Source organism: Pleurodeles waltl, chromosome 2_2 (assembly GCF_031143425.1).
Source record: "Pleurodeles waltl isolate 20211129_DDA chromosome 2_2, aPleWal1.hap1.20221129, whole genome shotgun sequence".
NCBI lineage: Eukaryota > Metazoa > Chordata > Amphibia > Caudata > Salamandridae > Pleurodeles > Pleurodeles waltl.
The window spans coordinates 862864189-862878038 of record NC_090439.1 but is presented as its reverse complement, the minus strand read 5'-3'; positions in this window follow the sequence as shown (position 1 = coordinate 862878038).

Here is a 13850-nt window from a genome sequence, read left to right as displayed (position 1 = left end):
TGAGGATCACATCATGTTCCTCCATGTTTTCCCAAATGGGAAACATTTTAGGCCAGATTTAAGAAGCTCCTAGCGCCACCTTGAGCTACATTTGCATAATTCTTATGACGCTAATGTGGCGTTAGGTTGGCAAAAACACTGTGTCATATTTACAAAGTGGCGCAATGCACACATTGCGCCACTTTGTAAACCCTTGTGCCACATTATGCCTGCGCAAGACATAATGGGGGTCATTCTGACCCTGGCGGTCAAAGACCGCCAGGGCGGAGGACCGCGGGAGCACCGCCGACAGGCCGGCGGTGCTCCAATGGGGATTCCGACCGCGGCGGTAAAGCCGCGGTCGGACCGGCACCACTGGCGGCCCCCGCCAGTGTACCGCCGCCCCATTGAATCCTCCACGGCGGCGCAGCTTGCTGCACCGCCGCGGGGATTCCGACCCCCCCTACCGCCATCCAGATCCCGGCGGTCCGACCGCCGGGATCCGGATGGCGGTAGGGGGGGTCGCGGGGCCCCTGGGGGCCCCTGCAGTGCCCATGCCACTGGCATGGGCATTGCAGGGGCCCCCGTAAGAGGGCCCCTACATGTATTTCACTGTCTGCTGTGCAGACAGTGAAATACGCGACGGGTGCAACTGCACCCGTCGCACAGCTTCCACTCCGCCGGCTCGATTCCGAGCCGGCTTCATCGTGGAAGCCTCTTTCCCGCTGGGCTGGCGGGCGGTCTGAAGGCGACCGCCCGCCAGCCCAGCGGGAAAGTCAGAATTACCGCCGCGGTCTTTCGACCGCGGAACGGTAACCTGACGGCGGGACTTTGGCGGGCGGCCTCCGCCGCCCGCCAAGGTCAGAATGAGGGCCAATGTATGCAAAGGGGGTGTTCCGGCTTTAGGGGGCCCAGAAAAATGGGGCAGTGGAATCTATGAGATTCCACTGCACCGTTCTTAGTGTCATTTCTAATGCCTGCATAAGGCAGGTGTTAAAATGACACTCTCATTGTTTTCAGTGGGCCTCCATTCACTTTGCAGGACTAGCGTCAACATTTTTGGCACTACACCTGCAAAGCACCAAACTAGAGTCAGAATTTTTGACACTAGTTCCCTAACACGCGCCATGGTGCGCTGTATCATAAATACGATGCACACATGGTGGCGTTAGGGGAGCGCATCATGACACATGGGCCACTTTTCATAAATATGCACCTTTGTTTTTTTAAGGAGCATCAGCTCCTTTCCAGAACAAAGCCTGCTTTAAAAACATCCTTTTGGAAATGCAAATGCAGATATGGGGTCTGCTGTTCCATGCTGGCCACCATCCTTATGTTTGTAGTCAATCACAGGGGTTTGCAAATAGTGAACTGCCTATTTAATATTAGACAAGTTGCAAAAAGTTGATAAGCAATTTGTGACAATTATATGCGACTTTTCTGTACCTACAACTGGCCACAGGTCACATTTTCTATTTTTTTGCCAACATCTGTATGGAGAAAATTCTAAGATGGACAGTAATTGTGCATTATTTGAATTTTAAATTGGATAGAAAAAAATGGATTGTAATTACTTCAGAAATGATTCTGTCAAATTATCTGCAGCAAAAATATTGTATCACAGAATTATTGTTTCCTAAATATCTTTTACAAAAAAAATCCAATTAGGTGTCTATTTTCTATTACTAATTGCAATGGTGCAATATCTTCTACATATATATATATATATATATATATATATATATATTTATATATTTATATATATATATATATATGTTGGGCAATTTTTTAGCTACTATATTCTTGTACTATACCTCATAATGAGTACCTATGATTGTTGTGACATGGGAAATCCTAGCACACAATAGCTGCCATAGTATCACTCTAACCTGTGATGGAGCATCTGGACCACTTTCGTGAAATCGGTATTGCAACAGACCTTTGTGAGTCAACTCGAAAGATGTTGGGAGTTAACCTTAGTCACAACAATTTCCAGTTAACAATGTAATATGTTTGGGTACATAATAAGGACCAGGAATCGGGAATAAAGTTAAGTTTTTTTTTTACAAGTTAACAGTCAGGTTAATACAAATCAGTCTAAAAAATACAAGATTACAACAGGATTGCCAAATCTTCTGAAGAATGTTAGGCACATAAGTATAAGGCATATAAGAAGTTTAGTTAAAGCAATACAGATTATTAGCAGTGAGATTTGGTGTTCAGAGAACAATCTCTGATTCTCTGTACTAAACTTAATGTGTAAGGCCAACTAACTTGAGACCTACATTTGGGAAAATTCTAAGTCAAGGGAAAACCTCAAAAAGTCAGAAAAGTGTTAGGGAAAAAAGCAAATTATGCTCATGCATTTAGGGAAAGTGACAGCATTTCAGAAGCTTGCCCAAGAGCCTTCTTAGAATTGGAAAATAAGAGTTAGCCTAAGCCACACTCTGCAAAAGGGGACAGAAAGAAAGGTAAATGATGCAGATCTGTACATCTCAAAATCCAAACGAATCTCCTGTCCAACAACCTATGTGAGCAGTAATTAATATCACACAAAGCATTCTAAGCAGCACCCCTTGTTCATACAATCAAGGGCTCCATTGTCCTTTCCATTCTCACATTGTAAGCTGCATCATCCACAATTTCTCCCAAAGAAGTCCTGAGGACGTTGTTGTCCTTGAGTGTAAAGTGCACATATACATTGCGTCTTGTGACATGTAGGGGGGAGTCGTATTTAAACGTTTTTTCTCATCCACTGGGTTATTCAATTTGAAAGTTAGCTAATCTGATCGTGTTTATTGTTTCAGTCCTTTCAAGTGCCAATAAATGTATACACCGGACATCAGTAGTCTGCCCTTGTGTAATATTTAATTGTGTATCTTTTATTTCTTTATTTATGTGATTTTCTAACATGTGAACTAGCACTTGGCATCAGAGCAGGCACATAGGTATTACTAATGTAGTCGGCGCAATGGCACAATTGTCAGATTTTTGAGGGACCCAATGCACATCAATTATAACTGTTTTTACTATCAACCTTTCTTTCATTAGGACCAATGCACTTTTCCTATGCCACTAACACTATGGAAAGGTTCAGATGTCAAATCAAAGATAATAACGCTTTCTGGTGTTATAGGTCAATAGGCCTTGCCATGCTATTGCACTTTGATATGTACTGAATAAGTTAAAGAATCAGTATCAGCACAGTAGAGAAAACCGTCTTTGTCTCCCCTAACAACTGCACATCCTCGTAGGGCCGCTGCTGGCAGAAGCAATGTACACACAATGCAGAGGAACATTCTGTTCTTGTTAGTCGTAAGTGAGGTTGTCATAGAAACTCTTGATGCAACAGGTAGTATTGTCACCCAGCCAGAGAAAGCAATTCATTGAGAATAGAACAGTTTGTCAGCATCCCAAATCAAATGTAAGCTATTGAGAACCAGCCTGTAACTAGAATTTTTTGTTACAAAGTTTCACAAACACTTTTCTTTACATATGGGACTTAACTGAGCAAGCGTAATGGAACGTTGTCTTATCTTTATTGTTTTAAGTTAATAAAAATCGTCACAATAACATACACATACAAAAGTTCACTAATAATAATCTTCATTGACAATACACAATAGCCAATGATCACAAAGCTTTACCATTTACCCTGTATATGCAGTACATTTCTTTTAAATATTTAAAATAAAATGGAGTCTCAAACCAAATATAATACCTAAAGCGAAAACATATAAGACATTGATCAATAAAACCAAAGTGCCAAAGTACTGCTAGATTCGTTCAGGGGACCCCATTTTAGGCTGTACACAGACAACTTTTAAGTTGTTTAGCAAGTTGTAAAAGAAATTTCAACAGTTTACAATTGGTCTGAGGGACAGAGGGATCAAGGCTCTTCATTCTAGCCGACGGACAAGATCGAATCCCCCGTTCATTGAAGATGGGTTTCAACAATAAAATATGGGATTCTTTTAATGCCGGGCATATGCAAACTAGGTGTATGATGCCTTCCTTCATAGACTGCATGATTTTGGACCTTGATAACACTGTAAAGGTTGATCGGGCAGGGATGGCAAGGCCCCTATCCATAAAGCTAGTAACCGATGGTTGACATACACTGGATATGTTGTGTTAAGATAAGCTGCTGGCTTTAAGCTATTGTAATTATGTATTACCATCCAAGCATGCAACCGAGTTGCACATTTATACTTGTCATCAATCAGAGAGTGCAGTTTACCAATTCTATTGATGGCACGACAAAAGGAAGGATACGGAAAATTAAAATCCCATAAGTCAGATATTATTGTTTCCTGCAAAGAAGACCTCAAGTATTTACTGTAGATTGAGTTCAGGTCTTTGGCCATGGATGCAATAGGCACTAACTAGTAGGCTAAACTGATTAATCTGTATCTTGTACCATGTTTTAATAGTGGGGTATTTTCTCCCTAGAGTCTGCTATGCAAGGCCAAATTTTAATTTGACTTGCACCGGAGAGGCACTCTGCATAAGCCCCAACTCTTGTTTCTAAGGGTTTATTTGTAGTTGGTCCAAAATGAGGGCATCTCCTCCATACATTACAGGACTGCTATAAGCCACCATTGGAAGACATTCTGCAGCAATAACTGCCAGTAGTGGTTTAAATGAAGGCCCATCCAGCTTCTTTGCAAGTGTACAAAAGGCATAAGTCAACACTATGCTTTTCTTCACCATGTATTGTTTGTGAACTTGAAAGTTCAATTTGTTATCGACATAGAGATCCCGGTATTTATAGCTGCTGACCTCTTCTAGTGTTACATCTCCTAGTTTGGCATTGAGAGCGGGTCCAAATCTATTCCACTTGGACATTGTTTTCGTCTTGGTAGTATTTATTTATAATTTGTTAACCAGGGCGAATTCCATTAGTCCGTTAATTAATCTTTGTAATCCCACACTTGTGTGACTCAGTAGGACGGTATCATCTGCATATGAAAGGTGAATCAGAATTTGTGGTCCAAGTTTCAGTGGATGTGAGTTTACCTCATCAAGCCTGGGACACAGGTTAGCCATAAAAAGATTAAACAGGTGTGGAGCGAGGACACAACCTTGTTTAAGACTGATGGTTGTGGGTATTTTCCTTGAAAGCCTCATTCCATCAGCCATTTTAATTTTAACCCAAGTATTATGTATACAATTGCTCAATGGCTTTCAGGATTTTCTCACGGAGGCCCCACCATGTTAGCTTTCCCCATAAAAGGGCTCTATACACCCGATCAAAGGTGCCCTTAAAGTCTATAAAACATAGATGTAGTTTTTCCTTCGAGAGCTTACATTTGTCAGCAATAGTTTTCAATGCTAGCATATTAATGATGGTTCCATAACCTTTACGAAACCCTGTCTGGTTGAAAGGAACCAAATTAGTGACGTTGGGCCACTCTTCAAGGTCATCACGGATTAATGAGGCATAATATTTGGCTTCTGAGTCGATTAATGGACTAAGCCTGTTATTCCCTGGGTTTGATCAATAACCACCGTTGAAGATCGGGTTGATAATTGACCCTCTCCAACTGGTGGGAATTAGACCAGTTTAATCCACCACGTTATATAGCGCTGTTAATAGTATAGACCAGTATTGTGGGTCTGACTTAAAAATGGCCTGTGGGATACCGTAAGGACCTGGTGCCCCATCAGTTCACCCTGCCATAATGATTTTTGTTACAGCAGACATAGTACGTTGATAGTTAACTGGCATGAGAAAGTGATGTTGTATATTACATGTTGTAAATTGGACCTGGGGATTTGCTTCGTCTGCCCCAGCAACACTACTTGAAACTTGCATTGGGAGACACTCTTGCCTAAAAAAGGTCTTCATCAAGTAGACTACCCAGTCTTCTTCATTAACACTTGAACAGTTTATTATCCTTACATCCCAACCAATGACATTAACAGTTGCCTAGAAGGCTCTGGTGTTAGTTTGATTAGAATTAAAGCCTTGCCCAGAATTCTTCATGTCTTGCTTTCCGCTCTACCCAGAGCTGTTTTTATACTAATTTTTCCGATTTTGTTATGCTCTCCCAGGTATAGGTTGTGCTGAGTTTCATGGCCTTCCTGATTTCTCGTCTCAGTTCCTGCTTAAGTTTAAAATCCTACCCGTTGGGCTCTCTAGTAACCCATGTGTTCATCCCACTCTGAGTATATATAATAAGCTATGCATTAATAATCTTTTTGCAAACAAAGTCAAGGTCTGAGTGATGTGTGAAGCTGTACCGGACCCCAGTATTATTTTTGCCCTCGCAACCAGTTTCGGCAAAGAGTGATGTGTTCAATTTAAAGGCATCAGATTGGTTGAGCCAAGATTTCCAAGGTCCCCTGGTGCTGATGAGAGCCTAACTGCGTTGAAGCCCTGCTCTAGATGTTGATAAGAGTGGTCACTTTGTACAGAGCTTTTAAAATTCTTTAACTGCTTTTATTAGAGGCAGGGTAACAATAGTATAGTCAAATATCGATCCCGATGTTGACTGAGTAATATGTAAACCTGGGAGGGTTGTCATCTTGGGTTCTGCCATTAATTACCCTCAAGCCCAAATGTTCAAGGGCAGTGGACCAACTATTTCCCAATACAACCTGATAATTTTTGAGGATTACTGGCCTGAGGTTGAACCACCAAGATTGCATTTCCACTGCAAAGTGCTTATCATCATTCGGTGTATATGTTAAATTGGCATTAAAGTCACCTGTCACCAGAATTTCCCAGCTTGGGGTTGTAAATCTTGTCTCTGTTATCTTACACATTTGTTTCTTAAACACTGCAGTCTTTCTTTGTTTATGAGGATGTGCATAGATGTTGAAGAATAAGACTGATGCTATTTGATGATCAAGCTGAAAACTGATCCTAACAACCTACAGGTCGCAAGAGGAGACAGATAGTTGTTCTGATGTAGCATTTAGTGCAGTTCATACATAGATCAAAAGCCCCCCCTCTTGGTCTCCCGGATCAATATTGTTTCTTGGCATTAACATGATGAAAAACATAACCGGCCAAGTGCATTGGGTAGGGCAGCCAGGTCTCTTGCAACGTGATGATTTCATATGTTTTCCGGCTTGCTAGCGAAAAGCCATCAGTGATTCTATCTTTTGCTCCAGAGATATTCAAGGAAAGAATGTTTAAAGAGGTTGCCTGTGCATTGGTTTTGACTTGGTCAGGAGTTTATTCTTCTTTAGGGTATTCAGTGAAGAAGCTATCCAGCGCCATTGTTCTTCAGTCGAATGTCTGTGGCTGTTGCGCCACCAGCATTTTGTAATATAGAGTACACAGGGGGAGAATTCAGATTGGTGTTTGGCCCTTGGATTGGTGCATTCATGACTTGTTGCGTGTTTGCCTTTGGCCCACGAGCATTTTGGGAAACAGGGTGCACAGGGGGAGAGCCCAAGTCGGTGTTCTGCCTCTGTGCCGGAGTTAACAGAGGAAATGGAGAATGCTGTTTTATAGGTTCAGAAAGAACCATACCCCAGGATACAAATTGTTGTTTCACATTGACAATTAGCAGAGCTATCTCCTCTGATCTCCAAGTAGTGAGCATTTGCTCTGGATGGCTGTGGTCATAATTAGGCAAACAAATTAACTGAGATTAAGTCTGAGGAATTGATGTTCTGGAGAGACGGCATCGTGGCAAACAATCTCATAATGTTCACACTGTTCAGTATATCCTGCTGACCCTGTGACACATTCTGCAGTGTTAGAACAATTTGTTGAGTCTCACAATTTATGTCCCCATCTGAAGGATTCAAGTTAACATTTTGTACCTGTGTTACGTTACATTTCCTCTCTGCACTTTGAAAATTAACTTGTACCACAAGCATGTCATTGGGGGAGGGTTCAATTGTTGCTGCCCCACAACTGAGGTTTGAGCAGGCGAGGTAAGACGATGCAACCACACATTGCTTTCAATGCATTTGCTCCCATAACTTCTGGGCTTGTTTGATGGGAGAGCTTGTACCATGGTCTTCCTCGAATCAAGCCCAGAGGTTCTGCTTATAAGTAAGGTCCTGTCTGAGTCGTTCATTCTCAAAGAATTACCGGAGCATTTGTTTTTTCTTATCCCCTCATGGATACTGACCAGATAAGTCAGGGCTCTTTAACTGGGTCTCCTGCATTTTGTTTGACCTACTGAAGGTTACTTGTAGGACTTCTGTGAGGCTAATGATATTGGCTTGGTCACTTGTTTTTCAACCTGCTTGAGTTCAGCCGGAGTCGCTACAGGAGCTGGAGAACCCTGATTGGGTTGATCCATTTCTATTGATTTTACAACAGGCTCAGTACCAGACCTATCAATGGCAGCCTGCATAGTTTCTGATGAATCTGAAGAGAGTGACTTGAGTCCTAATTCCTCCAGCAACCCTGAATTAGTGACCCCTGGGATAGTTATTGGAATACTTAATAGCAAAGAATCCTAATGTTTCCGCTTAGCTGCAAAAATAGGATATAAATTGCGACTGCATTCGCCATTCGTCTCTGAGTGCCGAGGGTTCTTTCTCACCTTCCTTGCCTGTTTCTTTTGTCTTTTAGTTTGTGCTTGATTCTTAAGCCCTCATGGTTCAATAATCCTGGACGAGGGCAGTTCAGGGATTGGTAAGGCCTGTTCAATTGTCTTCAAGTTCACAGGCATGGTAGTAGAGATAGAGTGCAAGTTTGTCACTTCTGTTTTATTTATTTGTTGATTATCCATTAATTGTTCTTGGCAGCAAGGGTTCTCCTCTAGGGTAGGCCTGTTGTAGGATGTTACCTTATCATAGGTCTTCATTTATTTTAAAATGGTGGTTAAGATGACTGGTAGAGAACTTAATTTATCGATGATTGGGACACATTTACAGGCATCTTGTTTCATTTGGTAAGTTGTTGCCTGTGCAATGGTGATCCAATGCATTAGCTTTTCAAGTTTGGTATTAATACCAGCAATGTACGAAGCCACGATGTTCATGAGATTTATCTGAAAATCAATTTTGTCAAATTGGATATTCAGCACTCAAATTGAAGTTTGTAAAATATTTAATAGGGAGGAGTTTAAAAGGGAAGTGTTCTCCACCTTTGCCTGATCATGGCACTCATTAGGCTGAAGGCTCGCATAAGCTTCTCCATTGCGACCTCTTGAATGTTAACTAGGAGCATGACAGTCATTCCCAGCTGCCACAGCAAGGTGCTGCATTGAACCTAGAGAATCACGTCTTGCCAATTTTGAGTCACTGTTTGAGTCCACTTGAGTTGGCCGTCTCGAGTGACTTAAGCATCTCGAAATTTCTATTATTGAAAGAACTGCAACCTTTTTATTGCTTCAAAAGTATTACTTGGATCTGCTTGCAGCAGTCAAGACTGTTGATTTGAGTCCTCCATTGGTGAAGGTGCACACATTTCATGGTTCATGGTTTTGCAGTTATTAGCTAAATTAGGAGTCTTAGCCTCCCAAGCTTGTACAAGTTCTTCATTGTCCATAATTAAAGTTGAATGAAGCCAAGAGACCTCTAAATCTCTGTGTGTTATTACCAGTAAAGAGGGAGCGGCTTAAGACCAGAGCTTGCTCCATCCTTGGCGTTTAGTGTTGACAATTTAAGGCAGGTAGTAAGGTCGATGCCAAGGCAGCAGTATATCCGGATGGTTCATTTGATCCTTGGGAGGCTCTTTGGTCTGATGCTTTAGCTGCGTTTTGACCCTCTGATGCATGGACCTGGATTGCAACTATATTACCCTGTTGCAGGCCACTTAGAGCAGGACTTTTATTGTCTACCTCCTGTTTGGAATTTCAGCACAGATCAGAATGAGTTGGTAAGGAAACTGACTTTTGGGGGACAAAGGGGTTTGGGAGACCCTCAATGCTTTCTGTCATAGAGTATATAACTGCAGTTGGGTCCTTCAAAAATCTGAACTTGCCAGTACAGCCTGGATTCACAAAAAAAGGTTCGAGGAGTGCTAATAATGGTGTGACCTGTTCAGTGACAACCTTTGTACTATTGGGATCGATGCTGGTAGACTTCAATTTCTTGTTAGACAGCTTGTTTCTGTCTAACCCTGCCTCACCTAATTTTCCTTTTCTAAGCAGGTAGGTTAGCTAGGAAAATTAGCCATGGTGAGACTAATTGACTGAGAAAGCGTAATGGGAGAGGCCTACTTGGATTTTAGAAAAAACCTTGGGTCCCCGATTTGTGAACTAAGGTAGGAACTAGCTAAGTGAGTGGAGGAAAGGGGATTATTTGGTAAGGTGTTGTTCAGGCACCTGTGTGGCATAAAATGACACAAAGCATGGCATTGATTCACTTACCTTTAAAAAAACAGCAGGTGCACTGGAAAATTGCTCATCGACACACAAGTGCTAACACAATCCACAGTAAATCTAGGCTTACACAATGGCTACATTTAGGCTAGGTTAATGGCCAGAACTACTTACAGGTAGTCTTTATTGCACTAGTCTTAGTTGTCCTTATCAAGTGAGGTGATCCACCTCTGGAGGAAGGTAGCTCGTAGGGAATACAATTCATGTTTTTTATTCTCCTTCCCCTTTCTGTCAAGGAAGCCTGGACCGGCCATTCCAGGTACTTGGCAGTCCCTTGGTGGGCAGAAGGCCAGTTTTTGAAAAACCCATGGGCACTGCTAGCTGCCACCACCATCGCTCCAGCTACCTTGTGTGTATTGCAGCAGGTCATTGTGCATTTTGTACTGTGTATACCATCAAGTACGTCATGAGACAGAAGGCGAAGTAGAGGGTTTCCAATCCAAAGGCCCCAATCCAAAAGTAACACAAACTGCATCTGAGGATCAAAAGTAGGCCATAAGGAAAAGATTGATAAGCACAGCCTGCCTGTCCCACGTCCAGAGAGTGAAGCTAATCTTTCTGCTCTGAGGAGAAAGAGAGATACAAGTGGTGAAGTACAATATCCTAATAAAGGTCAAAAGGTGAAAGATCAAACTTTCAAGGGAATCCCCAAATTGGAATGCACCCAGCACCCTCAGATGTGGACCTAAAATAAAGGCAAGAAAGATTACCTTAGCAAAAAAGCATTAAGCAGAACCATCTGCACAGGTTTAAAGGGAGCAGGTCTGAGCAAAAGAGGGAGAGCCTGGCAAGGCAGAGGTGGATTGGGATGGCAGAGGTGAGTGCACTTGCTGTTTAGACAAGTTGAAATTATTAAAAGACAGAATTTGGACAATAACAGTATCAACTTACTAGAAGTTTATGTTAAAAATATTATCCAGTAAAATATTGAGTTTACATACTTTGTAAACTACTAACTTATGTCAAAAACATTGTGAAATAGAATATTGTCATAAAAAAGTAGGTATAAAGATTCTAATGTTTATACATCAATAAAAGTAATCATTTGAATATTAAGTTACAAAATATTATACTTAGAAAAATAGTTTTACTAAGTAATACAAATAATATATATAGATGTATATTTTAAAATATGAAAACAATTCCTAATCAATCTTTTAACAAAAATAAAGAACATTAACAATAACCTAAACGTAAAAATTAACAGACGTATACCTAACCAAAATAAATTTAAATGCTGACATTGGTACATACAAAGATGTGAACTAAACATATGACAAAACTATGAACATCTATTTTAAACATATATAATAATAGCAAAACAATGAAAGAAAAGTACATGAATAATATTAACAATAACCTAAAATGTAAAATTAGTGAACCTATATTAGTAATAACATGTATCACGATTAATTAAAAATTATTAAAGTAAAACGTAAATGAAAAATACATTATTAAAAATTATATAAACATTAAAAACAGAACATGTTAAAAAATTAACAATAAAAAATAAACAGCACTAGCAAAAGTGTTGAACTTCAAATGAGTCAGATTACCAAATCTAACTCCAATTTAAATTAGAAAAAAGTAATGTGCTTTGGAGAGGGTAGATTTACTATACCCGGTCCATTATAAGCAAAAGCAGTGAAAGCTTTGGATTTTAGAGGGATGATATTTACTAATCCTGCTGCACCGTAAGCAAAACCAGGGAAATCATTGGACTTTGGAAGGGTTAAATTTCCTATTCCGACTTCAATCTCAACAACAGTAGGGAAAACAGGAATAGTGTTGGATTTTGGAAGGGATATATATATATATATATATATAAATATATATATATATATATATATATATATATAAATATATATATATATATATATATATATATATATATACCCTAATCCCACTCTTAACCATAATTAAACAAACATTTAAATAGCTAGTAAGATAAATTATTAAACTTAATCAAGACAATGAATGTATTTAATATTAATATATAACATTAAGTAAAAATCATAGAAAAGAATATTAAAATAATTTAAAAAATGAAATAAATGCTGAGACCGATGTGTGGAGTGGCAGTTGGCAACAGAGTGGATGTGGCAGTGGAGGGTCCAAACTTAACTGGCTTTTTGTGTGAGAGTTTGAAATATATCTTACCCGCAACTTACCTGCTTGGCTTCTTCTTCACATTCTGCTCAATAGGGGCCAGATGTACGAAGCCGTTTGCATGGTGCAAACTGCGAAAATCGCAGTTTGCGCCATGCAAACAGCCTAACGCAATGCTCATTCCCAAATTGCGAGTCGGTACGACTTGCAATTTGGGAATGCGACTCGCAAATAGGAAGGGGTGTTCCCTTCCTATTTGCGACTCGCTTCACAATTCTGACTTGCTTTGTGACCGCGAATGTGGTCGCAAAGCAACTCGCAGTTACCACCAGTGTCACACTGGTGGTAACTCATTCGCAAAAGGGAAGGGGTCCCCATGGGACCCTTTCCCCTTTGTGAATGTCAACAAAAATATTTTTTCAGAGCAGGCATTGGTCCTATGGACCACTGCCTACTCTGAAAAAAACGAAACCAAATGGTTTTGTAATTATTTTCATTTTGCAACTCGTTTTCCTCACCATCCCTGTGAGTGCAGGGACTCGCTATGGGGTCACAAAATGCAACCCACCTCATGAATATTGATGAGGTGGGTCTTTGCGACCCCATAGCGAGTCTCAGACGGTGTCTGAGACACCGTTCTGCATCCGGCATTGCGACTCGCAAATTGTGAGTCGCAATGCCGGAGTTTCCTACATCTGGCCCTAGATGTCTGTAATATTTGGAGGAACAAAAATGAAATTAGATTTTCAGGATCCAAATCACGGTAAGGAAATTCGTATGAGCAAATTAGTCAAAGTGGTTTCCAATGCACTTGAAGGGCTGACTGCAAACCAGTTATGATTTCCCTTGATTCTAGTTATAGTTGTGGATGAGGAAACAACCCATTTACATACTGTAGTGATGCTCCACACGGTGTTTGTTTCAAGGTCCTTTGATTCTTAATCTAAAGTGCACAGCTAGGGTAACGTGATCCTCTCAGTTCAGTACCAGACATCAACTGCCCTTCCAGAATTCCTCTAACATTCCAAGATGCAGAACACTTATCAATCATAACAACACACAAGCCCACAAGCTTGTATAGTAACGCAAGCTCACAGCACATACCCAGAGCTGTTTTGGCACTCCATAAGACAGAAACTTATCAGTTGTCTATGTAAGGATGAATGTCTAAGTCCTAATTGTGAAGGATCTTAATTAAGAGAGCCAGATCATTGATGAAGGCACCTGAGCAGTTGTGAGGCTGAACGCAAGGACCTGAAACAGATAATACCCTTGAGGAAAAGAAAAACATAGGAAGTACTGGTGAGCTGCAGAAGGAATGTGGAAGTACACATTTTTCATATCTTTGGTGTCAGGGTTCAGGCTGGACCACAGACTCACAGGCTGGAGGTGCTGTTTAATGGGTCAATGGAATCTAGATGGGAACACTAGACTGCGGTTAGGGAATCTCCTGTACTCACT